Raw genomic sequence first — 27,488 nt, forward strand, 5'->3', positions numbered from 1 at the left:
AAATCCCTACAACTCCATATTGTGGGGATGCGCGAACCGTCAGATCTTGCCACGTGGCAAAATCCTGTGCCTTCGTTTGAGCTGCTCGTTTTGAACTGCGACCTGGGCCCACTGCCATGTGGCGCCTAGGTGCATCCTCGCATTGCTTAACTACTGCGCAACTCTTTTTGCGAGGATGCGCATGCCGTCGGATCAATCCACGTGTCGAAATTTGCTGCGATCTGCTCATCAACTCGCCATGTCATTAGCTTTGTTTTTGCGTTAAAAAATTTGTCTTATTTGCCTCCTGTTCACTGGCTGACGTCATCCACAAACCACGGGGTCCACGGCAAGGTCTGCGCCCTTTCCCTTCAAAAATGCGTGTCTTTAATACACAACATAATATGTGTTTGAGTATTTAAATATCAAAAAATATTCTCACACTGGCGATGTGGGATAAAAGACTTTAAAGGTTTTCCCTTGCGCTCATTGTTTTTCTTCATCTTGGTTCCTCTATTTCGAATGGGCGACTCCCAATCTGCTTTTTCTTGGCGTGGAACTTCTTCTGAATGCATGGACAATTGGTTTTGTGTCCCTTTGGCACGTTCCCTGCCTCCTCTGCAAGGTCAACGTCCTGCTTTCCGCGGTTTCAAAGCAAAACGTGAGGACCCCTGCGAAAAGGTGAACTTCCACAAAACACGTTTTCCCTCTTATGTGCTATGGCTGGGCGGTTCTTCATGTTGCTTTTTTGCACTAAACAAGTCTGCTATGGCATAGGCGTGAATGAATACATTTCTTGTTTTGATTATTCTTTATTGCCTATGCCGTCTTCTTCTTGTGTTGGCGGATTCTCTGTTCATAGACGACTTGGTCTTTTGTATTACTCTGTAGACTGTCTTCATAGCACCTCTCCACGAAATGGCTCTCCCTGTTGTGTTGGCAGCTTGCTAATGGTGTAGATTTTTGGCGTAAATCTTCTTTGACTGGCTGCGTTTTCCATTTGCTATGGAGTGTCCTTTATTGGCGCCTCAAACTAACTTCTCGCTACAGGCGTTGATTACTCTTCTATCATACCAGTTTGTTCCACTCCTTCATGGCGCTGCTCTGACGTTTCATGTTGCATAGGGTCTCTTTTATGAAACTTGCGGCTTCTTCATCTCGTGGACGCCCTTTGCTCTGTTGCGGCTTCTTTTTGTTCTTGGCCAGCGTGATACATTTTGTTACTAGTGCTGACCTCTTCTATGCGTTAGACTTCTTCCTATTTCATTTGATGTCCCCTGAAGCTTGGAAATCTATGCATCTTTAGCTTTGACTTCTACCCTTCTCTTGTCGTTGATTACTTCAAACACATCAGGTAGATTCTTAATTTCATTGATGCGCTGAATATAAGAACATGAGTTAAATTATTTATCAGAGGTTTCCTTGCTTCTTGTCTCTTTCCTCCTTATGGTGAGCGTCTCTCTTTGGCTCCTTATGCATGGAATGGATGCTTGAATGGAAAGAATCTTTCTCTTACGTGTTCCCCTGTTCTTCAAATTGCCTGCCTACTTGTGGATACCTTCTATTCATGAAAATACATTTTGTTTGCTTCCTACAAAATAGAGTGATGAACACGAACAAACTTCCTCACTTTTGCATCTTCAAAATATATCTTTTAAATAAACAATATGATGCTCACAACATTGTTCATACCACATCTCAATTTCAAGTATCACATCACTCTGACAAGATTGGTTGGGCCCCAAAGTGGGTCCGGCTAAAATTTTTTTCGTTCCCAAACAACTAAACCTTCAAACTGATTCACTGACCTTTTCAGACTGATTGGGAACCAATTCGAGCACTAAATGATCCTTAAAAACTCATTTTTCACTGATCTGCACACTGTCAATTTAGTGCTAGAAGGTCTGTTGACTGGCCTTAAAAACTGATCCAAACAGATAACTGGGCTTTAAGATCAACAGTACTGAATCTCTGTTCCTCGTATTCCTACCCTGTTGAATCTCGTCTTACGACGAATTCAGGGTCAAAAGATATTCGTTGTTAAAGTTGCCTTCTCAGAATTACCTGCAAACAAACATGTCAGAAAACCATAAACTGGGTTTGGATTTGGCCTGGAAAATTGGGCAAATGAGCACTCGAAAAAATGAAACTTGGGGCGTTGGTTCTCTGTCATGAGGACAGTATGAAAATGTGATTTGGGCTCATAACGAATAACAGGACGCAAGTGGCGGACGTTCAAAGTGGGCTACTCAGAATTTGCAGACTGGACATGCTGACAAAAAGCATTTTTTGCGAATGGAATTGACTTGGAAAAGTGTGCATACGGATTCGTCATGATTCAAATTTGGAGCGTAGCTAGTCTCTGACCCCTGGAATATGATGCAATAGGAATTTTATCATTTGGGTCAACTGGTCAAAAGTTATGATATGTCAAACAGGGCCACCCAGAAATATGCACAATTTGCAGATTTACAATAAAGGAAACTGACCAACTTTGAGAGGTTCGGAACCTAGTCTAACGGACTCAAAACAACTCAAAATCTTAAACATAGGTTCATTGGTATGGATACTAGAAACTCTCAAAGGGGTAAGTCATGACGCATTTATGGGTGTGAGATATTCATTGGCAAATATAGCCTCTTGTCACTGTTTGACACTTGGGCAGGATTGCAAATTTTGACACTAGCTCAAAATGGGACTTCACAAAATGGTTCAAAATGTCAGTTTAACTTCATAGAACACATAGACGCACTAAATGAAAGGTGTTAGAAACATTAAACACCTCTTAGGCCTCAGACTGACAACCAAGTACAATATCATTTAAAAGCATTTAAGGGCTTGCTTTTTTCAATGGTTCTCAAAATTGACCATGCAATTTTTAGTCCCAACAACTTGTTTAAAAATTAAATAAGAAAAATAAGTTGAGAAAAATGTTGGACAATCAAGGCTAGGTAAGAAGCATAAACCTTTTAATACTAAATATAACGTAACATTGAGCATTGGGCTTATTTATACAATAAGTGAGAGCTCAAATTTTATAGCAATTGCATTAATCCCCCATTCGAAACATAAGATTTTCACCACAAAGATTGAAAGAAAGTGAGAACTTTGTCACATTGTTTCATCAAAACTACAACATTCACATCCAGGTTTAAATTTCCAAATTCCTTTGGTCTAATTTACCTCACAACCAATGTCTCAAATGATTGGCAATGGCTATTGGTAAACCATTAAGCTAGGTTATATCACAACCAATGCACATATCAGACAATCAAATTGTCACAGACTAGTTTATATCAAATCTTTTGAAAATCAAGATTCACAAAATTGAACATGTTGCACTTTTTGTTTTGTTTTATTTTTTTAATAATTCTTAGTGGCTTTTCTAACCATAAAATATAAAATAAATCCAACAAAAATATCTTTAATATCTTAAAAAATTAATTACATAATATAAGTATCATTATTCTCTCATAATGTTTTGATTGTTCTACATGCATGTTTAGTGAATATTTGGAGGTAGTTGAAAGTTTGGAATGCTCTATCAATTTCACCAACCTCTTTGTAAGATAATTGTTTAAATCTCTGTGTTCTTTACTGGACTTTTAAATGTGTCGAAGTCTAAAATATTGCTAACATCTGTTCAATGCTTCCGACAACTATGATTGGTAAGGAAGGATTTCTTGATTAGTCTTCTTATCACCAGTTGAATACAATTATTGCTTGGCTTTTCTCTCCTTTAAAAAAAAAAAAAATCAGAGATGAAGATAGACCTTGTCAAGCAAACATATTTACACGAGTCTTTATGGTTTAGTTCATAATATTGAGTCCCAAAGTTGGGACATCACTTTTTCCATCTTGTAGGGAGCTCAAATTTACCTCACACATTTTATTGAAGGTATCTATCATGAACACTTTCAAACAAAGGGTTACCCTCGTTCGAAAGGTTGTGTTTTATTTTTTAAAAACATACCATTGTTCAAAGGATATTATTTCAATGGGAGAAATGAAATGTTAATAAGTCATTTCACAGTATAGTATGAATAGTGCAATTGCCATCCCTTTTGCAGATTGATTTCTCAATGCAAAATAAGGGGTCTTTAGGTACTCATTTGTCTTGCGCTCATCTCATGTGGCTTTGAATGGATGTTTGATGTCCATAGGTTTTTTGTAGGTTTTTAATAATAGGAATGTTAAATACAAGGTTTGTAATGTGTAATAACCCTATTATTTTAAGGCAAAACATTATAGCAAACAATAGCTGCCACCTTATGTGCCACTTATAACTTATTTACATGATTTAAAGAGCTACTTTAACCCAAGAAGTTGAAACCTAAATGTAATTGATTCAAAACCTCAAAAACATATTTTTGAGCCCTTAAATATTTAACTAAAGCCTTAAATAGCTATTTTAAATCCCTAAACAATAATTTTGAAACACTAAAATATCCAATGAAACCCTATACAACTGATTTGTAACCTTAAATGACAAATTGAAAACCTACAAAAAATGTCAAATTTTATAAAATAAATTCTTGCTAAAGTGGTCTAAAAGGATGGGATATCAACTCAACTCCCTCACATCATTACCAGTTTCACCTAGGTCTTATGGTAAACCTTCACAAGAGATGAAACCTTCTTCTTTAGCTATGACATTATTTGACACATTTGTACAATTGTTAGTGCCTATCCAAGATGAGAAAGAAGATATGGCTGTTAGAGATTGGATTTATAGAGAAGAGAATTATATGCACAATGAGAACTTTACTCCCTCTCCTAAAGCTTATGAAAGAGGGTATACTTTTGTCAAGAATATGAGCTATCCTGGACATGGCCCTCTTAGTAATAGATTGGATGCTAGAGCCAAACCCCTTGATCATGGTCTTTTTATACACAAGCCTAAGAAGTCGGTTGGCCTAGGATATGCGAATCACAATAAGAATGTTGCTTCTATCCTTGATAAGTCGGATAATGAAGAAGAACAAGAGTACATACCTAATTTGGAAAATCAACAAGATATGTGTGAAGATTGGGTCCCTTCTACCAATCTCCTTTGGCAAGATTCAGATAGTACAGTATCTCATGAGATAGTTGCAAATTTAGAACAAGGGAGTGTGATCCTTGATGATATTGAGGCTTCCACCTCCAGTCGTCCCAATTAGCCTTCATGGTGCAAGCATCTTAGTCGAGATTTAGAAACAGAGTCCAATGAGTATGAATGGAACTCCCTCTCGGAGCCTTCTACAGTTGATATGGATATTGATGTTGTTCATACATATAGTTCTCAACCTGAGTTAGTCGATAATTTACGTGTAGTATTAGATGATTTGAACTCACATGTTACCTTAGTGGATGATTCTTCACTCGTTAGGATGAATCCTAGTTTGGGTAGTTTAGGAAGTCACTTGATGAACTCTGACTCTTCGGTCACTAGAGATATCATTCATTTTCATAACCTTGAACTAGCCATTGATTTACCCCTTGTTCATCCTGATTTGATTGATTGGTCCCAACACAATCATGAACCTGAGCTTTTAATGTTTCAAAATGATTATGAGATAGCCTACTATTTGAATGCCATTGAACCCATAGTCTCTTCCACCAGTGAACCAACTACCAACATGACAGAGCTAGACATCAAGTACCTTAGTCACAAAATAAAAAGAAAAGAAAAGAAAAAGAATAGGAGTTCTGACGACAAAAACCACTATGTGGTGGTGTCAAAACCAAAAAAAGTAAAAAGAAAGGATGTATTCGAGGGGGAAAACCTTTTTGACGCGCCTGAGGATGAGGTACTTGATCGTCTCCCTATTTATTTAACAAGATAGATCTTTAGTGCTTAGTGAACCAATGCAAGGAGTCAATTTGGGTATGGATGAAGCTTTAACAAATGGACTTAAGATGTCTATAGAATGGAGAATTACATAGTTACACATCTATGGGGATTCACAACTGATAATCAACCAAGTCAATGATGATTATTTAACAAAAAAAGAGAAATTGGCACCTTACAAGAAAATGGTTGATTCCTTGAGACAATACTTCACATTTGTCTCATTTAAGCAAATCCCTAGAGCAGAAAACATAGTAGCTGATGCTATGGCTACACTTGCTTCACTTCTTCAATTAGAGCAATGTGAATCAAGATTTGAATTCCTGGTGGAAGAGCTACATCACCCTATCTATGATTCCCAAGAAAGTCATGTTATTTGTACCCTTGTTAGTTGTGAGTCATCCCATTACGGTGCCATTTATTCATATCTCCGTGATGGCATTATACTTGAAACCTTTAACTGATTTGAATGCAGAGACCTTATTCAAAACACCTTTCACCATTCCCTTATCTTTGGTGATTTGTATGGGAGGGGTCTAGATGGAACACTTCTTAGATGCTTAGAAAAGGAAGAATCCAATCAAGTGTTTGTTGACATTCATGAGGGCATTTGTGGGGGATAGTCCAATGGTCTTTCCATGGCTCTATGGTTGCTTAGGGTAGGGTACTATTGGCCCATGATGCATATTGATGCAATAGCTTTTACAAAGTCATGTGAAAAGTGTCAAAAACATGGTACCCTGATACATACTCTAGGCATGGAACTTATTCGTTCTATCTCTCATTAGCCATTTCAGTGTTGGGCCTTTGATCTTGTTGGGCAGATTCATCCTAACTCATCATGTGGACACAAGTTTATTACCACTACTACTGATTACTTCACTAAATGGGTAGAAGCTGTCCCACTTTTTGTTGCCTCGGGCATGACAATTTCTTTGTTTATTCTGAATCATATTATTTGTAGATATGAAGTTCCTTCCAAGATTATCACTAAAAATGGAGACCAGTTTAAAAATAAGGACCTTAAACAAATTTGTAAGAAATTCAAGATAAATCAACATTGGTCCTCCATTTACTTCCTGCAAGGAAATGGTCAAGCAGAAGCATCAAATAAAACCATTCACAAAATCTTACATAGAATAGTTCATAAGAATGGTAGAGATTGGCACTTATAGATAAATCCAACTTTGTGGGCCTATAGAACGAGTATTCATACTCCTACTGTGGATACTCTTTTTGTTGTTACATATGGTGCTAAAGTAGTGTTACATATGGTGTTGAAGTAGAGACTACAGGTTCAATGGTATTCAAATAGCAAGCTATTTCATTATCATTTTGTAACATTAAAAGCTCAGGTTCGTGATTACATTGGGACCAATCAATCAAATTAGGATGAACAAGGGGTAAATCAATGACTCATTCAAGGTTATGAATATGAATGATATCTCTGGTGACCGAAGAGTCAGAGTCCATCAAGTAACTTCCTAAACTACCCAAATCAGGATTCATCCTAAGAAGTGAAGAATTGTCCACTAAGGTAACATGTGAGTTCAAATCATCTAACCCTACACGTGAATCGTCGACTAACTCGGGTAGAGAACTATATGTATGAACAACATCAATATCCATATCAATTGAAGAAGGCTCTGAGAGGGAGTCCCATTCACACTATTTGAAATTTGTTTTTGAATCTTGACTAGGATGCTTACACCATGAAGGCTTGGGACGCCTGGATGTGGAAGCCTCAATATCATCAAGGGTCACATTCTCGTGTTCTAAATTTGCAATTGTCTAATGAGATACTGGACTATTTGAATCTCTCCAAAGGAGATTAGTAGAAGGGACCCAATCTTCACACATATCTTGCTGATTTTCCAAATTAGGTATGTACTATTGTTCTTCTTCACCATCCAGTTTATCAAAGATAGGAGCAACATTCTTATTGTGATTTTCATATCCCAAGCCAACCAACTTCTTAAACTTGCATCTGAAAGACCACGATTAAGGGGTTCAACTCTAGCATCCAATCTATTACTAAGAGGGCATGTCCAAGATAGCCCATCTTCTTGACAAAAGTATACCCTCTTCCATAAGCTTTAGGAGAAGGACTGAAGTTCTCATTGTGCATATACTTCTCTTCTCTATAAATCCAATCTCTAATAGCCACATCTTCTTTCTCATCTTGAATAGGCACTGAAAACTGTACAAATGTGTCAAATAATGTCATAGTTGAAGAGGAAGGTTTCATCTCTTATGAAGGTTTACCATAAGACCTAGGTGAAACTGGTAACACTGTGAGGGAGTTGAGTTGATATCTCCCCATGCTAAGGTCTATGGATTTAAATTTGTCTTTATATTCAGCTAAAGTTTCATCAAAAGCATCTGCTTCTCTATTGAGGGGAACATGAGTACTTGTTGAAATTGAGGTAATAGACAAAGTATTATCCCTAGGTATACAAATCTCTGTTTCATTGTAAGGGAACTTAACACACCGATGATAGGTAGACAACATTGCTTTCATATCATGAATCCATGGTCTACCGAGTAAAATATTGTATGCAAGGGGTCCAACATAAAATATTTGGGATAAAATATCTTTTTCAATAGGACCAATCCTTATGGGAAGGACACCCAACCCCTTTGAATTTCTCTTTGCCTCATCATAGGCTTTGATAATAATCTTCCTTCTAGTATAAATAACTTGTTCAAAATAACCTAATGTCTTTAAAAGACTCAAAGAACAAATATTAAGCCTAGCACCCCCATCTATCAACATGTGACTAGCATAGGTCCTATGGATCATGACCTAACTATGAAAGGCAAGATTGTGCAAATGGCTCAAAGATTTATCATCTTCCTCTCAAAAGGAAAGGTAATGAGGGATAGCAATATAATTAACCATGTTCTGGAATTGATCAACATCTAAATTGTTGGGGGCATTTTCCATGTGCAAAGCATCCTCAAGGACTTGTTTGTGTCTTGGAGACAACTCTAAAAGCTCAAAGATCAAAATTGGAGCGGGGGTTCTTTGCAATTGATCAACAAGATATAATTCAACCTATGATTAACCATTGGTTTTGAAGGATACTTGGATTGCACTTGTTTTGGCTTACTTGGTTGGTTTGAACTAGGTCCTTTGATGACAAGGGGACCTTGACTTCGTGTAACAAAACTGAGACTTTGGGAAGACACTTGCTTAGGTTTACTTGACTGGTTTGAATTGGGTCCTCTAATGACAAGGGGACATTGATTTGACTCTCTAGAGTGAGAACCCCTTAGCACCAAAACATATTTTTCACCAAGGATAGGAGAACTCAAATTTAAATCATAACCATTGGGATCTTTATCTTCCATCATGTCGACACTTTCTTCTACAACCTCAAGCATATTGACAACATTTTCTACATTTGCATAAGTGCAAATGATTGTATCCTTCCCATTCTTAGGTTGGGAAGCCTCCCCTTTCTCATACTTGGGAAAAGGCTCTTTGAATGTTGTGTGATCAACATTGTTATTTGATCCATCTATTTCAAGTTTTTTATTCTCAATAAGATCTTGAACAATATACTTAAATCTCCCGTAGTTTTCAATATCATGTCCAATACCATTGTGAAGTTTGCAATAGGCCTTCTCATCCCACCACCATGGCTTAACTTCAAGTATGCAGAACATTGTGACATCATAAAGGCACACAAGATTACAAGCAAGGAGCTTCATGAATATCTCTTCATATGACTAAACCAATTGTGTAAAGTTATATTTCTCTCCTTTAGGCCTTTCTTGATAGCTTGGCTTGTTACTTTGTTGATTGGCAGTAGCCAAATGGTGAACAACTTAGTCTTTAGGCTTAGAGGAATCCACAACTCCATCATTAACCACTAGTTTGTTTTTATTCCAATATGTGTTCTTTCATTTATCCTTGTTATTGTTGTTTCCATTTTTTGTCAAAATACCTTACTCTCTCAAAACATCTTCAATTCTAAATGTGGTTCCAACCATGGTATCAAAGGACTCAAAAACCATCTTCTTAACTTTGTACTTCATCTCAAGAACCATGTTACTAATGAGGATTTCAATATTTTCTTTCTCAAGAATAGTCCTAGAATAGCAAGAGCACTGCCATCTTCATCTTTGAAAGAAAGTAACAAAGGATTCTTCTTGATTTTTCTTTGTGTAACATAATCCAATAGCGAGATAGATCATGAAGGATTGTATGCAAAGTGTTGAACATATCTCTGAATTAATTCAGGGAATGTCTTAACAGGAGGAGTTGTATTGGTAAACCATTCCATTGCTTGACCCTTAAGACTCCTTGGAAATAATCTCATAAGGTATGAGTCCTGATGATGAAACTTAAAACTCATAGTATAGAACTAATGCACATTATCATTCAGATAAATCTTTGAGCCATCCACACAATCTTGCCCTTCATGTTATTCTGAATAGATCTATGATTTCCAAGAAAGTCATGTTATTTGTAACCTTGTTGGTCACGAGTCATCCAATTATGGTGCTATTTATTCATACCTTCACGATAGCATTATTCCTAAAACCTTTAATTGATTTGGACATAGAAACCTTATTTGAAATGCCTCTCACTATTCCCTTATCTTTGGTGATTTGTATAGGAGCAGTCTAGATGGAACATTTCTTAGATGCTTAGAAAAGGAAGAATCCAATCAAGCGTTAGTTGAAATCCATGAGGGAGACTTTCCAATGGTCTTTTCATGGCTCAAAGGTTTCTTAGGGTGGAGTACTATTGGCCAACGATGCAGATGGATGCAGTAGATTTTGTAAAGTCATTCGAAAAGTGTCAAAAACATGGTAACCTGATACATGCTTTGGGTAGGGAACTCATTACTTCTATCTCTCATTAGTTGTTTCAATGTTGGGCCTTTGATCTTGTTGGGTAGATTCATCCCAACTCATCATGTGGACACAAGTTTATTATCACTGCTACTGATTACTTCACTAAATGGGTAGAAACTGTCGTTCTTTCTATTGCCTCGGGCAAGACAATTTCTTTGTTTATTTTGAATCATATTATTTGTAGATATGGAGTTCCTTCTGAGATTATCATTGAAAATAGAAGCTATTTTAAAAATAAGGACCTTAAATAACTCTGTAAAAAATTCAAGATAAAACATCATTGGTCCTCCATTTACTTCCCACAAGGAAATGGTCAAGCAGAAGCATTAAATAAAACCATTCTCAAAATATTACATACAACAACTTATAAGAATGGTAGAGATTGAAACTTATAGATAAATCTAGCTTTATTGGCCTATAGAATGAGCATTCATACTCCTACCGGGGCTACTCCTTTTGCCCTTACATATGGTGCTGAAGCAGTGTTACCTTTAGAGGTTGAGATTCCTTCACTCAAGAGTTTCCCTCAAAGGTCTAGTTAAAGATGAAGACTACCATGTCATGATACTTCAAGAGTTATAACTTCTAGAGGAGAAACCCCAAGCATCATTTGACCATATGAGGGTTTATCAAAAGTGCATGTCAAAAGCATTCAACAAAAAGGTTCACCTGAGAGAATTCCAGGTGGGAGATCTTGTCCTATGTGAAAATCCTAAGAATCAACAGAATAAAGATGAAAAGGGTAAATTTGAACCTAATTGGCTTGGACCTTACATTATTATAACAACTTTTGGGTCTGGTGCCTATTTACTGTCTACAACAGAGGGAGAGTAGCTCCCTGATCCTATCAATGTCTTGCATGAGAAGAAGTTCTATCCATGATGCCCATTTTGTCTGGGGGCATCTTTGTACATATTTATTGATCTTGAAAAAATACAAAAAAAATGATATATTTCAAAAATCCAAAAAATGATATAATCTCAAAATTCTAAAAATTGAAAAATTTCTTGAAAAAATGATCATCTTAGTAATAATCGCTTTGATGTATCTCCAAAAAAAATATATATCCCAAAAAGAAAAAAAAGAAAAAAAATAACATAATAATCCAAGGTGCTACTTGAGGTCTTTGCATCCCTGTTTCTTAGCATGTGTCCTCGACACTTGGCCTTTCTCCATCATGCCTTGTCCTTGTTTCCTTAGTATGGAATTGGTCTTTGTCTTTGTTTAGGGGGCATAACTGTGTTAGCTTTGGTTTCTTGGCTACGTTATTCTTTAGGACACCTCGAAAATGGTGTTTTTCAACACCACCCCAATTGTATTTTTTAATACAACTCCTGACATTGAGTGTTTTTCAAAACTTATCGGTTTGGTCTTACCTAGTTTCGTCATGTGATATTACCTGCTTGCAAACATTCGATCCTTATCCTCAGAACTCAATATCAGTTAACACACTTAAATTTTTAGACATAAACACTTAATGCTTGACCTATGTCATGATCTTTTCTTTGTGTGCTCACTATTATTGATTTTTGTTGAGTGTCCTTGTCTGATAAGTCTCTCTGGAATGCATAGCTAGAGGACTTGGGGCATGTTTTTATTTTTTTTTCTACTTATGGGTGTGGTCTTGAAACTCTAGAGTGTCTCTTGTTGTCCTCTTGAAACACTTAGGAGATTGGAGGCATCATCCTTGATTGCTTTTGCACAACCGTTCTTATGGTCATCCTGGCATCTATGCCTTGATGCGAGCATGGTTTTGCTAAATTAAATTGGGTAAGCTAACATCAAAGTCATCTTGATCTTTATGTCTTTGATACTTATGTTAGAATCTTTCCACATTCCAATATGATATAAATCACATTCATATCTTCATAGTTGCGCTTGTAATTAGTGATGATTGTGTGATTTTTTGACGTCCGTTAATAATGGCTCAATGATGAAAATAAGTTCTTTTACATTCTCTAATGAATGATGAACACAAAATCCTACATTATAGTTGCCCTATTGTAAGTACACCTTTGTATTTTCATGTAGCTTGCATTATTAGACTTCATGTTAGTTTACATTTTTAGGTTGCATTATGAGTTTGAGAGGATTTTCACTTCATCTTTCTTATGGACTTTTAATGATTTCTTGTGATGACAAAGACTAAGCCAAATGTACCATTTTTAGCGCTTCATCTGTACCCAAATTAACTGCTTATATTGGTTCAATAAGCACTAAACATCTATCGTGAAAACAACTAGGGAGACAATCAAGTACCTCATCCTCAGGTGCCTTAGAGAGGTTTTCACCCTCAGATATGTCCTTTCGTTTTACTTTTTTTTGGTTTTGACACTGCCAAATAGTGGTTTTTCGCCGTTAGAACTCCTACTCTTTTTTTTTTAAATTTTTATTTTGCGACTAAGGTACTTGATGTTTGGCTCTATCATGTTGGTAGTCAGTTCACTACTAGAAGAGATTATGGGTTCAATGGCATTCAAATAGAAGGCTATCTTATAATCATTTTGAAACATTAAAAGCTCAGTTCGTGATTGCGTTGGGACCAATCAATCACATCAGGATGAACAAGGGGTAAATCAATGACTGGTTCAAGGTTATGAATATGAATGATATCTCTACTGACTGAAGAGTCAGAGTCTGTCAAGTAACTTCCTAAACTACCCAAATCGAGATTCTTCCTAACAAGCAAAGAATTGTCCACTAAGGTAACATGTGAGTTCAAATCATCTAATCCAACATGTGAATCGTCGACTAGCTTAGGTTGAGAACTATATCTATGAACAAAATCAATATCCATATCAACTGTAGAAGGCTCTGAGAGGGAGTCCCATTCATAATCATTGAAATCTATTTTTGAATCTCGACTAGGATGCTTACATCATGAAGGCTTGGGATGCCTGGACGTGGAAGCCTCAATATCATCAAGGGTCACACTCTCTTGTTCTAAATTTGCAATTGTCTCATGAGATACTAGACTATCTGAATCTCCCCAAAGGATATTAGTAGAATGGATCCAATCTTCACACATATCTTGCTAATTTTTCAAATTAGGTATGTACTCTTGTTCTTCTTCACTATCTGACTTATTAAGGATAGAAGCAACATTCTTATTGTGATTCACATACCCCATACCAACTGACTTGCATCTGAAAAGACCATGACCAAGGGGTTCTGCTCTAGCATCTAATCTATTACTAAGAGGGCCATGTCCAGGATAACCCATCTTCTTGACAAAAGTATACCCTCTTCCATAAGCTTTAGGAGAGGGAGTGAAGTTCTCATTGTGCATATACTTCTCTTATCTATAAATCCAGTCTCTAACAACCACATCTTCTTTCTCAACTTGAACAGGCATTGACGACTGTACAAATGTGTCAAATAATGTCATAGTTGAAGAGAAAGGCTTCATCTCTTGTGATGGTTTACCATAAGGCCTAGGTGAAACTGGTAATGCTATGAGGGAGTTGAGTTGATATCCCCCCATGCCAAGGTCTTTGGATTTGAACTTGTCTTTACATTCAGCTAAAGTTGCATCAAAATCATCTACTTCTTTATTGAGGGGAACATTAGTATTTGCTAAAATTGAGTTAACAGACAAAGTATTATCCCAAGGTATACAAATCTCTATTTTTTTGTAAGGGAACTTAACACACTGATGATAGGTAGATGAAATTGCTTGCATATCATGAATCCATTGTCTACCATGTAAAATATTGTACACAAGGGCTCCAACATCAACTATTTGGAATAAAATATCTTCTTCAACAGGACCAATCCTAATGGGAAGGACGACCAACCCTTTTTAAATTCTCTTTGCCTCATCATAGGCTTTGATAGTAATCTTCTTTCTAGTATTAATATCTTGTCTAGAATAACCTAATGTATTTAAAAGATTCAAAGAAAAAATATTAATTGGACATTCACCATGCACAAAGCATCCTCAAGGACTTGCTTGTGTCTCGAAGACAACTCTAAATTCTCAAAGATTGAAATTTTAGCGGGGGTTCTTTGCAATTGATCAACAAGATTATAATTTGACCTAGGATTAACCATTAGTTTTGAAGGAACATACTTGGATTGCACTTTTTTTGACTGGCTTGGTTGGTTTAAACTAGGTCCTTTGACAACAAGGGGACCTTGACTTCGTGTAACAATATTGAGACTTTGGGAAGACACTTGTTTAAGCTTACTTGACTGGTTTGAATTGGGTCCTCTAATGACAAGAGGACCTTGAGATGACTCTCTAGAGTTAGCACCCCTTAGCACCAAAACATGCTTTTCATCAAGGATAGGAGATCTCAAATTTAAATCATAACCATTGGGATCTTTATCTTCCATCATCTTGAAACTTTTTTCTACAAGCTCAAGCATATTGACAACATTTTCTGCATTTGCATAAGTGTAATTGATTACAACCTTTCCATTCTTAGGTTGGAAAGCTTCCCCTTTCTCATACTTGGGCAAAGGCTCTTTGAACGCTATGTGATCAGCATTGGTATTTTATCTATCTATTTCAAGTTTTCCATTCTCAATAAGATCTTGAACAATATGCTCAAATATCCCACAATTTTCAATATCGTGTCCAATGCCATTACGAAGTTTGCAATAGGCCTTCTCATCCCACCACCATGGCTTAACTTCAGGTATGTGAAACTTTGCGGCATCATAAGGGTGCACAAGATTATGAGCAAGGAGCTTCGTGAATATCTCTTCATATGACTAACCCAATTGTGTAAAGTTACGTTTCTCTCCTTTAGGTCTTTCTTGATATATTGGCTTTTTACTTTGTTGATTGGCACTGGCCAAATGGAGAATAACTTGGTCTTTAGGTTTAGAGGAATCAATAAATCCATCATTAACCACTTATTTATTCTTATTCCAATATGTGTTCTTTCCTTTATCTTTGTTATTGTTGTTGTTATTCTGACCATTGTTGTTGTTGTTTCCATTTTTTGTCAAAATATCTTGCTCTCTCAAAACATCCTCAATTCTAAATGAGGCTTCAACCATGGTATCAAAGGACTCAAGAACCATTTTCTTAATTTCATACTTCATCTCAGGAACCATATTACTAATGATTATTTCAATCTTTTCTTTCTCAGGAATAATCCTATAATAGCGAGAGCACTGTCATTTCCATCTTTGCAAGAAAGTAACAAAGGATTCTCCTTGATTTTTCTTTGTGTGACATAAGTCCAATAGCGAGACAAACCATGAAAGATTGTATGCAAAGTGTTGAACAAATATTTGAATTAACTAAAGGAATGTCTTAATAGGATGATTTATATTGTTAAACCATTCCATTGCTTGACCCTTAAGACTCCTTGGAAATAATCTCATAAGGTATGAGTCCTCATGATGAAACTCAAAACTCATAGTATAGAACTGATGCACATGATCATTCAGATCCCCATTTCCATCATATTTGTCATATTAGGGGATCTCAATTTTTCTATGAAAATATTTCATGTCAACACTCTTATCAAAAGGATTAGGACAAATAGAATCAAGTGAAAAGGAACTCTTGGGTGCCGATATTCGCTTCAACTATTTTTTCAATTGGTCAATTTCTTCTTTCATAGAGGGATCATGCTTTTGAATCTTTTTGTCTACATCAAAGTTGTAAGGGGCCATAGAACCCTTCTTGATTAAATTTTGAAAGCATACATATCTATTTTGTCCCATATATGCTTCCATATGTTGCTGAAAATGTGGGTCTTGTTGCATAGCCATGAAATCATAAGAACTGTGGTCAAAGTTCAAGCTATAACCTCCATATTGTGAGCCATGATGAGCATGCTATGAAGGTTGTCTTGAAACTCTAGGAGGTGTTGGTATCCTATAATCATCATGTCTTGAATCTCTCCTTCCTCTAGGACTAGGAGATGGTGAAGGTGTTCTCCAATGTTTTCCATTTTGTGGAGTCTCGAAAGGAATGAGTGGAGGAGAGTTGTTTCCACCACCAATGTGCACATTGTTGAATTTATTGTCAAGTTGCAGAGCCATGAGAAGGCCATGTGCTTCTTTATATGCTTTCCTTTCTATCCCAATCATAACTTGTCTTTCTTCCTCTAGGCATCTAAATTGTTCATCCTTCTTAGCTTGTTCCTCTAGAAGAGCTTTTCTCTAATGCTTTAGTACTTTGAGTTTGTCACTCACATAACCTAAAGGTGTCATGAGCAGTGTACATGGTCTTGACTGTCTAAACCAATTACTAGTAAATATTGCATTCACACGAGTGCTAGAAGGCTCACTAATTTGATCATCATATTGGGATTTATCTTCTTGATAGGTATAATTCCTACCTTTCTTAGTCCTTTGGTGTGCATCCAAATATCTATCCTCAATATGGGGTGAGGTTGGTCTATTTTCATGAGCAGGATCATCACTCAAAAGGTCAACATAGTATTCACCACTTTGATTCTTCTTTTGTGGAGCCATTGTAAAATCCATATCCATATCTGAGTGAGGTGATGCTAAGGGTGTACTCAACTCAATAAGGTCACTACTAGGGTCAAACAAAGCTTCTAAAATATTCTCAGGTGATTGAACAAACACAAGTTCTTTTGCCTTACATCTTTAACGAGTTTGAACTAAAGGTAATTGTTTAAAGATGAATTGAGGTCACTTTCCTTGATCTACTTGATATCTTGTTGTAACCGACATGAAAGAAAAGGTACTAGGTGATAGGATAACCTTAAGAAATGTCGGTACCAAAATAGGATAGTAAAAGCACTCACTTGTCCAAAAGAGATGTGATAAGATAGAATTTTGCAATAGGCATAAACCAACATTGCCACAGAGGTGCCCAAAACTTTGGGTGAATACCCTAGCAAATGTGGATCAGGAGGATGATTTTGCCAAATTATAAATAATTAAAATTGATTTTTTATGAAAGTGGATGGATAAGAGATTACTAAGATTCTTTAAGCATAGTATCAAGGAATCCAAAGATATAACTTTCTCAACAAGGATGGTCTCTAACTCACTGACTCCAAACAAGGTTGTATGCCTAAAATGTGGGCACACTTCTATGAGTCATTATATTCAAGATTTCTAAAAAATGAGGTCTCAAATGGCGACTCAGAGCTCCCTATTCATGGAGTGCAGGGGTTTGTAATGGAGGCCCTTAGTCTGATCTAGTTTGTGCCCATGCAAGTACACCACGAAACAAGAGATTCAATGATCTAATATGCATGCAAATGGAAATGAAAAACTAATCTAAATGATAACAATGCAAAACAATGCAAGAAATGAAATCTAATCTATGAAAAGAAATAACAATGCAGATCTAATCTATCAATGCAAGATCTAAGCTAACATGAAAATCAAAGTATGGATCATGATGATGGAAACCATGCACACAAGAGAGAATGAGACAAGAAGATAGAAGTTCTCCACAAAAGCTTTAATATTCAAAACTCCTTCAAAAAACACTCTCCAAACTTGCAACATAACAATAGCATAATAATGGGTGTCTCAAAAATGAGGAGAGGGCTCTCCCTTATAAAAAAGATTGGACGATCTAGATTGAGAGGAAAAAGATTTAATCAAGGGTGGAGAAATAATGATCCATGGGAAATAAAGATCTACCAATGAGAAAAGTGGAGTGGTTGAGAAGAAAGTGGAGAGAGGATGAAGATAAGTCCCATATTCAATGTAGATAAAAGATTTATTTTATTTTTTGTTTGCTTTAACTCTTTTTTCATCAAAAAGAGATTTAAGTGGGATATTTTATTTAATTAAAAGGGAGCAAGTTCTTTTAATTAAATTAAAAGAGGGGTTTTTCTTTTAATTAATTAAATGTAGATGAATTATTTAATTAGAAGAGAGGTTTTCTTTTAATTAAATGGAGACTTATTTTATTTAATTAAAAGAAAGCAAGTTCTTTTAATTAAATAGAAAATATTTAATTAAATTAAAAGAGAGATTTTTCTCTTAACTAATTAAATGTGGATGAACTATTTAATTAAAAGAGAGCAAATAGGAAATATATTAAAAGAGAGGTTTTTCTTTAATTTAATTAAAAGAGAGCAAGTTCTTTTAATTAAATAAGACTTAGGATAAAATGATCAACCTTAGAAATAAAACAAATTGAATTTGATCAAGGAAATTGATTTGAATTGATTTAATAAAATATTGCAAACTATTGATTCAAGAAATTGGATAATTGATAAATTAAATAATGGGGCCCATAGTCTAGGCAACCATTTTAGGGTGCATACATTTGAAAAAATGTATGCCTAAAATGTGGGCACACTTCTATGAGTCATTATATTCAAGATTTCTAAAAAATGAGGTCTCGAATGGCGACTAATAGCTCCGTATTCATGGAGTGCAGGGTTTTGTAATGGAGGCCCTCTTTTTTGAGAAATCTTGAATATAATGACTCATAGAAGTGTGCCCACATTTTAGGCATACATTTTTGGCGCCCACCATGGGGCAACCCACCTTTGCTTGCTGGATTTTATGCAAATATATTTGCAGACTCAAAAAAACTCTAGATTTGAAAGATTTGATCATATCTTTCAAACGACTAAGTATTTTGGTCTAAATTTTTTTTTGTAGGGCTTTGATATATTAGGAAAGCTTCAATCCAATTTTTAGATTTTTCTAAAATATTTTCTATTTTTTATGATTTTTCCTTGATTTTTCATAAAAAATCATTTTCGGGAGTAAATTAGCATATTTTTTGAAAAAATTTACAATTTCAGAAAGCTCTCTGAATTTTAAACAAAGTTAGTTCTTTATGTTTCAATTTTAGAGGTCATATCAGGGGTCAATAATTCGAGACTTAAAGAAACCCTAGATTTGAAAGATTTGATCATATCTTTCAACTGGCTGGGCATTTTGATCTGAATGTTTTTTTGTAATGTTTTGATACATCAAAAAAGATTTGATCTGATTTTCAAATTTTTCTGAAATATTTTTGATATTTGATGAGGTTTCATTGATTTTTCATGAAAAATTATTTTTGGGAGTAAATTAACATATTTTTTAGAAAAATTTATAGTTTCAAAAAGATCTTAGAATTTTAAATAGAGTTGGTTCTTTGTGTTTTGATTTTAGAGGTCATATTAGGGGTCAATAATTCAATTTTCAAAAACTGGTCTGTTTTAACAAAATGACTCCCTATGGCACAAATTAAAAGATCTTTTCAAAATTCTGACATTTTAGCAAAGCTCTCTGATTTTTGACAGGGGTCACTTTTCTGTATTTTGAGTTTTGGATCCGAGTTCATATCATATAGATCCGATCTTTATGACTAGGTTAAAAATCAATTGAAAAAAATGGCATTTAATGAATAGGTTGCATTTAATTTTTACAATGAATCAATGCATGATGTGAGCTTTCATTTGGGTTACTTGCTGATTATTATCACTCTTAAAAATCAGATTTTTAGATCTAACTCTAATTTTGCATGAGTTGACATATATTGCATATCTTGTGTTTGCTTGTTTTGTTTGTTGCTTTGTTCGTTGCGAGCGAGCGTTCAAGCGTAAACAAAAGGTACAACAAAGAAAAGATGCGTTGCAAGGATTACCCTTTTTTTTTTGATCTCTAAAAAAATTAGATTTTGGATTAAAATTAAACCTCTCATGTGTTTGGCTTGAGTGTTTTACATGCTTTCATAAAACACATTTCAATTGATGCTCTTAATGGAAAATGAATGGACATAGATTTGCTTTCATACAAGTTTGTGTAAGTGAATGCTTGTGTTTAAACCTTAAGTAATTCTTGGTTCCAATATCAAATATCTCATTAAGTGATTGAGGGCATGGATTCATTCCTTGTTTACATAGGGAGTTGAATGCACCACTTTGTGGACTCACTCTATGTTTACTTGGAAAGTTAAATATTCCATTGTTCAACCCTTTTTCATTTGTGATTATTATTGATTAGAAATCTTAGATTACTTGTGATTGATCTAGATTGCTATCTTAGGTTATTGGACTCGCTAATCCACCGGCCCTTCATTTTCGCCCCGTGGTTGCAAGATCAACGCCACATTAAGGGGGAGGGGTCTATAGGAAAGAAGCGTTAATTGCTCCACTAGGAAACTCTTTTGTGCTTTTTGGAACTCACTTGTTTTCTAAGGTGTGGACTCACTTTGAGTTGGTGTGAAGAGTTAAATGTTCCACTTTTGGACTCACTTTGAGTTTGTGTGAAGGGTTAAATGTTTCACTTTTGAACTCGCTTCACATTATTTTAAAGGGTTAAATGTTCCACTTTTGGACTCACTTCACATTTACTTGAAGAGTTAAGTGTTCCACCTTTAGTGCTCTAAATACTTTTGATAGTGAATTATTTAGTTTTTATTTCTAGGAGGCTTGTTTGGGGATTTCATCGCCCCTTGGGATGACCTCAACTCCTGTGTTTCGATCGAGTATAAATATCAGGAGGTGAATCCAAAGACACCTCTCTTGGGAATTGAGTTTGATATCACTGTTGGCTAAGCCTCAAAGAACTTTATACCTTTGAGAAGTGAAGGAGGAGATTTAGGTTACCGTCTCTCCCTGGCTGTGTGATTTTGGATTCTTTTCATCTATAGATTTGGGCCTCACGTACCTTGCGTATATCGAGGAATCCTTTTAGAAAGCCACGTATATCCTTGTAGACAACTTGATAAGGTGTTGTTGTGTTCTAAGTGCTTTCTAAAACATTGTCAAGAACATACACAAGTAGAACCTTTAAGGAGTTGAAATACTAAGTCACTATACTTGTTCATGAGTAAGGTTGCTTTGCCCCTTGCTCATTGTTTGAAGACTGTTTGCTTGAAATCCCTGTTTGCTATCTTGTGTGCTTGGTTCATGATAAAGAATCTATTGATACATCAAGTTGGATATTTAAAATGAACAAAATCTGAGTTCTTGAGTTGAGACTTTACGATCGAATAACTTTGTTATCCCATTATTTCTAGTCTACTTAGGTTGGTCCTAGTTGGATTAGGCTACTTGCCCCATTGTTAGAAGCCTTTTTGCACCTTAGGTTATTGTGCTTTGACCTCTTGAATTAGTAGTCATTGATTTCACAAGAGGTCTTGTTTGGAGTTGGTGAGTTAGAAACCGTCCTTGTTGAGAAAGATATACACTTGGATCCTTTGATATTACACTTGGAGAGTCTTCGTAATCTCTTGTCCATTCACTTTCATAAAAAAATTAATTTTAATTATTTATAATTTGGGTAAATCATTCTCCTGGTCCATATGTGCTAGGGTATTCACCCAAATTTGTGAGCACCTCTGTGGCAGTGTTGGTTTATGCCTATTGCAAAATTCTATCTTATCACATATCTTTTGGACAAGTTAGTGCTTTTACTATCCTAGTTTGGTACCAACATTTCTTAGGGTTATCCTATCAATTAGTACCTTTTATTTCATGCCAGTTACAACAAGATATCAAGTAGATCAAGGAAGAAACCTCAAGTTGTCTTTAAACAATTACCTTTAGTTCAAACTCATAGAAGACATAAGGGAAAGGAACCCGTGTCTATTCAGTCACCTGAGAGTGTTCCAAAATTTTTGTGTGACTCTAGTGGTGATCTTATTGAGTTTAGTACACCCTTAGCATCAACTCATTCAGCTAGGGATATGAGTTTTACAAGAGCTCCATACAAGAAGAATCAAAGTAGTGAGTATAATGTTGATGTTTTAATTGGTGATCCCACTCGTGGAAGTAGACCGACTTCACTCCTTATTAAGGATAGGTATTTGGATGAACATCAAAGGGAAGAGAAAAGTAAACATTATGCATATCAAGAAGAGGAATCCCAACATGATGATCAAATTGGTGAGCCTTCTAGTGCTCGCATGAATGCAATATTTACTGGTAATCGGTTTAGACAATCAAGACCATGTACACCACTCATGACACCTTTAGGTTATGCAAGTGGAAAACTCAAAGCAATTGATCATGAAAGAGAAGCCCTTCTAGAAGAACAAGCTAAGAAGGAAGAACAATTTCATTGCCTAGAAAAAGAAAGGCAAGTTATTATTGAGATGGAAAGAAAATCTCGTCAAGAAGAACAAGACTTTTTCAAGACTTCACAACTTGACAATCAATTCAACAATGTGCACATTGGTGGTGGAAACAACTCTCCCCAATCTACCCCTCCCAAGACTCCACAAAGTGGAAGATATTCAAGAACATCTTCCATATCTCCTACTCCTAGAGGAAGGCAAACTTCAAGACATGATTATTATAGGAGACCAACATCTCCTAGAGTTTCAAGAAAACCTTCATAACAAGCTCATCATGGTTCACAATATGGAGGTGGTAGCTCCAAATTTGAATATAGTTCTTATGATTTCATGGCTATACCACAAGATCCACATTTTCAGCAACGTATGGAAGCATATATGGATCAAAATAGAGATGCATTATTTCAACATTTAATCAACAAGGGTGCTAAGGTCCCTTACAACTTTGATGTGGATAAAAAGATTCAAAAGCACGATCCTTCCATGAAAGAAGAAATTTATGAATTGAAGAAACAAATGAAGCAAATATCGGCACCCTAGAGTTCCTTTTCATTTGATTCAATTTGTCCAAATCCTTTTGATAAGAGTGTTGACATGAAAGATTTTCCTAAAAAAGTTGAGATCCCCCAATATGATAAATATGATGGAAATGGGGATCCAAATGATCATGTGCATTAGTTCTATACTATGAGTTTTGAGTTTCATCATGAGGACTCATATCTTATGAGATTATTTCCAAGGAGTCTTAAGGCTCAAGCCATGGAATGGTTTACCAATATAACTCCTCCTATTAAGACATTCCCTGAGTTAATTCAAAGATTTGTTCAACACTTTTCATACAATCTTTCACGATCTGTCTCACTATTGGACTTATATCACACAAAGAAAAATCAAGGAGAACCCTTTGTTACTTTCTATTAAAGATGGAGACGACAATGCTCTCGTTATTCTAGGACTATTCCTGAGAAAGAAAAGATTGAAATCCTCATTAGTAATATGGTTCCTAAGATGAAGTATGAAGTTAAGAAGATGGTTTTTGAATCCTTTGATACCATGATTGAAGCTACATTTAGAATTGAGGATGTTTTGAGAGAGCAAGGTATTTTGACAAAAAATGGAAACAACAACAATAATGGTCATAATAACAACAACAAGGATAAAGGAAAGAACATAAATTGGAATAAGAACAAACAAGTGGTCAATGATGGAGTTGTGGATTCCTCAAACCCTAAAGACTAAGCTGTTCTCCATTTGATAGTGCTAATCAATAGAGTAACAAACCAAGATATCAAGAAAGGTCTAAAGGAGAGAAACGTAACTTTACACAATTAGGTGAGACATATGAAGAGATATTCACAAAGCTCCTTGCATGTGATCTTGTGCACCCTTATGATGCTACTAAGTTCTACATACCTGAAGTTAAGCCATGGTGGTTGGATGAGAAGGCTTATTGCAAGCTTCACAATGGCATTGGACACAATATTGAAAAATGTGGGAGATTCAAGCATATTGTTCAAGATCTTATTGAGAATGTAAAACTTAAAATAGATGGACTAAATATCAATGCTGATCACACAACATTCAAAGAGCCTTTTCCCAAGTATGAGAAAGGGGAAGCTTCCCAACCTAAGAATGGCAGGGCTACAATCAATTATACTTATACAAATGCAAAAAATGTTGTCAATATTCTTGAGGTTGTAGAAGAAAGTGTCAACATGATGGAAGATAAAGATCCCAATGGTTATAATTTAAATTTGAACTCTCCTACCTTTGGCGAAAACCCTATTTTGGTGCTAAGGGGTGCTCACTCTAAAGAGTCATCTCAAGGTCCCCTTATCATTAGAGGACCCAATTCAAACCAGTTAAGTAAACCTAAGCAAGTGTCTTCCCAAAGTCTCAATGCTGTTACACGAAGTCAAGGTCCCCTTGTTATCAAAGGACCTAGTTCAAACCAACCAAGTAAGCCAAAACAAGCACAATACAAGAATGTTCCTTCGAAACCAATGGTTAATCCCAAGTCAAATTTTAATCTTATTGATCAATTGCAAAGAACTCCTACTCAGATTTCAATCTTTGAGCTTTTAGAGTTGTCTTCGAGACACAAGTAGGTCCTTGAGGATGCTTTGTGCATGGTGAATGCCCCCAATAATTTAGACATTGATCAATTCCAAAACATGGTTAATCATATTGCAAGCCCTCATTATCTTTCCTTTTCAGAGGAAGATGATAAATCTTTGAGACATCCACACAATCTTGCCCTTCATATTGAGGTTATGATACATAGGACCCGTGTTAGGCGTGTGTTGATAGATGGGTGTGCTGGGTTTAATATTTGTTCTTTGAGTCTTTTAAAGACATTGGGTTATTCTGAACATGTTATTGATAGCAAAAGAAAGATTACTATCAAAGCTTATGATGAGGCAGAGAGAAGTTCAAAGGGGTTGGTTGTCCTTCCTGTTAGGATTGGCCCTGTGGAAAAAGATGTTTTATTCCAAATAGTTGATGTTGGACTCCTTGCATACAATATTTTCCTTGGTAGACCATGGATTCATGATATGCAATCAGTACCATCTACTTATCATCAGTGTGTTAAGTTTCCTTACAATGGAATAAAAGATATGTATTCTTGGGGATAACACTTTATCTATCAACTTGATTTCAGCAAGTGCTCATGTTCCCCTTAATAGACAAGTAGATGATTTTAATGCAATTTTAGCTGATTGCAAGAACAAGTTTAAGTCCATAGACCTTGGCATGGGGGGATATCAACTTAACTCCCTCGCTGCATTACCAGTTTCACCCAGGTCTTATGGTAAACCTTCACAAGAGATGAAACCTTCCTCTTCAACTATGACATTATTTGACACATTTGTATAGTCATCAGTGCCTATTCAAGATGAGAAAGAAGATGTGGTTGTTAAAGATTGGATTTATAGAGAAGAGAAGTATATGCACAATGAAGATTTCACTCCTTCACCTAATGCTTATGGAAGAGGGTATTCTTTTGTTAAGAAAATGGGTTATCCTGGACATGGTCCTCTTAGTAATAGATTGGATGCTAGAGCTGAACCCCTTGATCATCAACTTTTTGGATGCAAGTCTAAGAAGTCAGTCAGCCTAGGGTATGTGGATCATAGTAAGAATGTTGCTTCTATCCTTGATAAGTTAGATCGTGTAGAAGAACAAGAATACATACCTAATTTAGAAAACCAACAAGATATGTGTGAAGATTGGGTCCCTTCTACTAATCTCCTTTGGGGAGATTTAGATAATCTAGTATCTTATGAGATAGTTGCCAATTTAGAACAAGAAAGTGCGACTCTTGATAGTATTGAAGCTTCCACATCCAGACATCCCAAGCATTCATGGTGTAAGCATCCTAGTCGAGATTTTTAAACAGATTCCAATGAATATGAATGGGATTCTTTCTCAAAATCTTCCACAGTTGATATGGATGTTGATGTTGTTCATACATATAGTTCTCAACCTGAGTTATTTAATGAGTCATGTGTAGGACTAGAGGATTTGAATTCACATGTTGCCTTAGTGGACAATTCTTCACTTTTGAGGATGAATCTTGACTTGGGTAGTTTAGGAAGTTACTTGACAGACTTTGGATCTTCAATCACTAGAGATATCATCCATATTCACAATCTTGAACCTGTCATTGGTTTATCCCTTATTCATCCTGACCTAATTGATTGGTCACAACGCAACCAAGAACCTGAGATCTTAACATTTCAAAATGACTATGAAATAGCCTGTTATTTGAATGCCATTGAACTTGTAGTCTCTTCCACCAATGAACCAGCTGCTAGTATGATAGAGCCAGATGTCAAGTACCTTAGTCACAAAATAAAGAGAAAAGAAAAGAAAAAGAAAAGGAGTTCTAATGGCAAAAACCACTATGTGGCGGTGTCAGAACCAAAAAAAGTAAAAAGAAAGGACGTATCCAAGGGTGAAAACCTCTATTAGGCACCTACGGATGAGGTAATTGATTCTCTTCCTAGTTATTTTCAAGATAGATCTTCAGTACTTATTGAACCAACACAAGCAGTCAATTTGGGTACAGATGAAGCTACACAAATGGTACATTTGGCTCAATCTTTGTCATCACAAGAAAAAGAAGCCTATACTAAATTCTTACAAGAAAAGAAGATTAATTTTGCATGGACTTATTTAGATATGCCAGGGTTGGACAATAATCTTATTATGCATCACTTATCCATAGCTCCAAGTGTTAAACCAGTTAAGCAAAAATTGAGAAAAATGCATCCTCACATAGCTCTCTTAGTCAAGGAAGAATTAGAGAAACTTCTTGGTGAAAAATTCATAAGAGCTATTGCCTATGCCAAATGGATATCAAACATTGTACTAGTTTCAAAACATGACAAAACCATTCAAGTTTGCACAGATTTTAGAGATGTTAATAAAGCATGACCAAAGGATGATTTTCCACTTCCTAATATAGACATGATAGTGGATATGACTGCGGGTTACGAGATTTATTCCTTAATGGATGGTTTTTCTGGATATAATCAAATTAAGATAGCTCCTAAAGACCAAGAAAAGACTACATTTACTTGTGCATGGGGTACCTATTGTTGGAATGTTATGCCTTTTGGATTAAAAAATGTAGGAGCTACCTATCAACGAGCTATGACAACTATTTTTCATGATATGATGCATAAAAACATGGAAGATTATGTGGATGACACCTTGGCCAAGTCTAAGAAAAGAGATACATACTTAGATGATTTAGAAGTCATTCTAGATCATATGGAACAATTTCAACTAAGGTTAAATCCTAAAAAGTGTACATTTGGA

Source organism: Cupressus sempervirens, chromosome 2 (genome assembly GCF_028749045.1).
Source record: "Cupressus sempervirens isolate cs-2001-9-10 chromosome 2, ASM2874904v1, whole genome shotgun sequence".
NCBI lineage: Eukaryota > Viridiplantae > Streptophyta > Pinopsida > Cupressales > Cupressaceae > Cupressus > Cupressus sempervirens.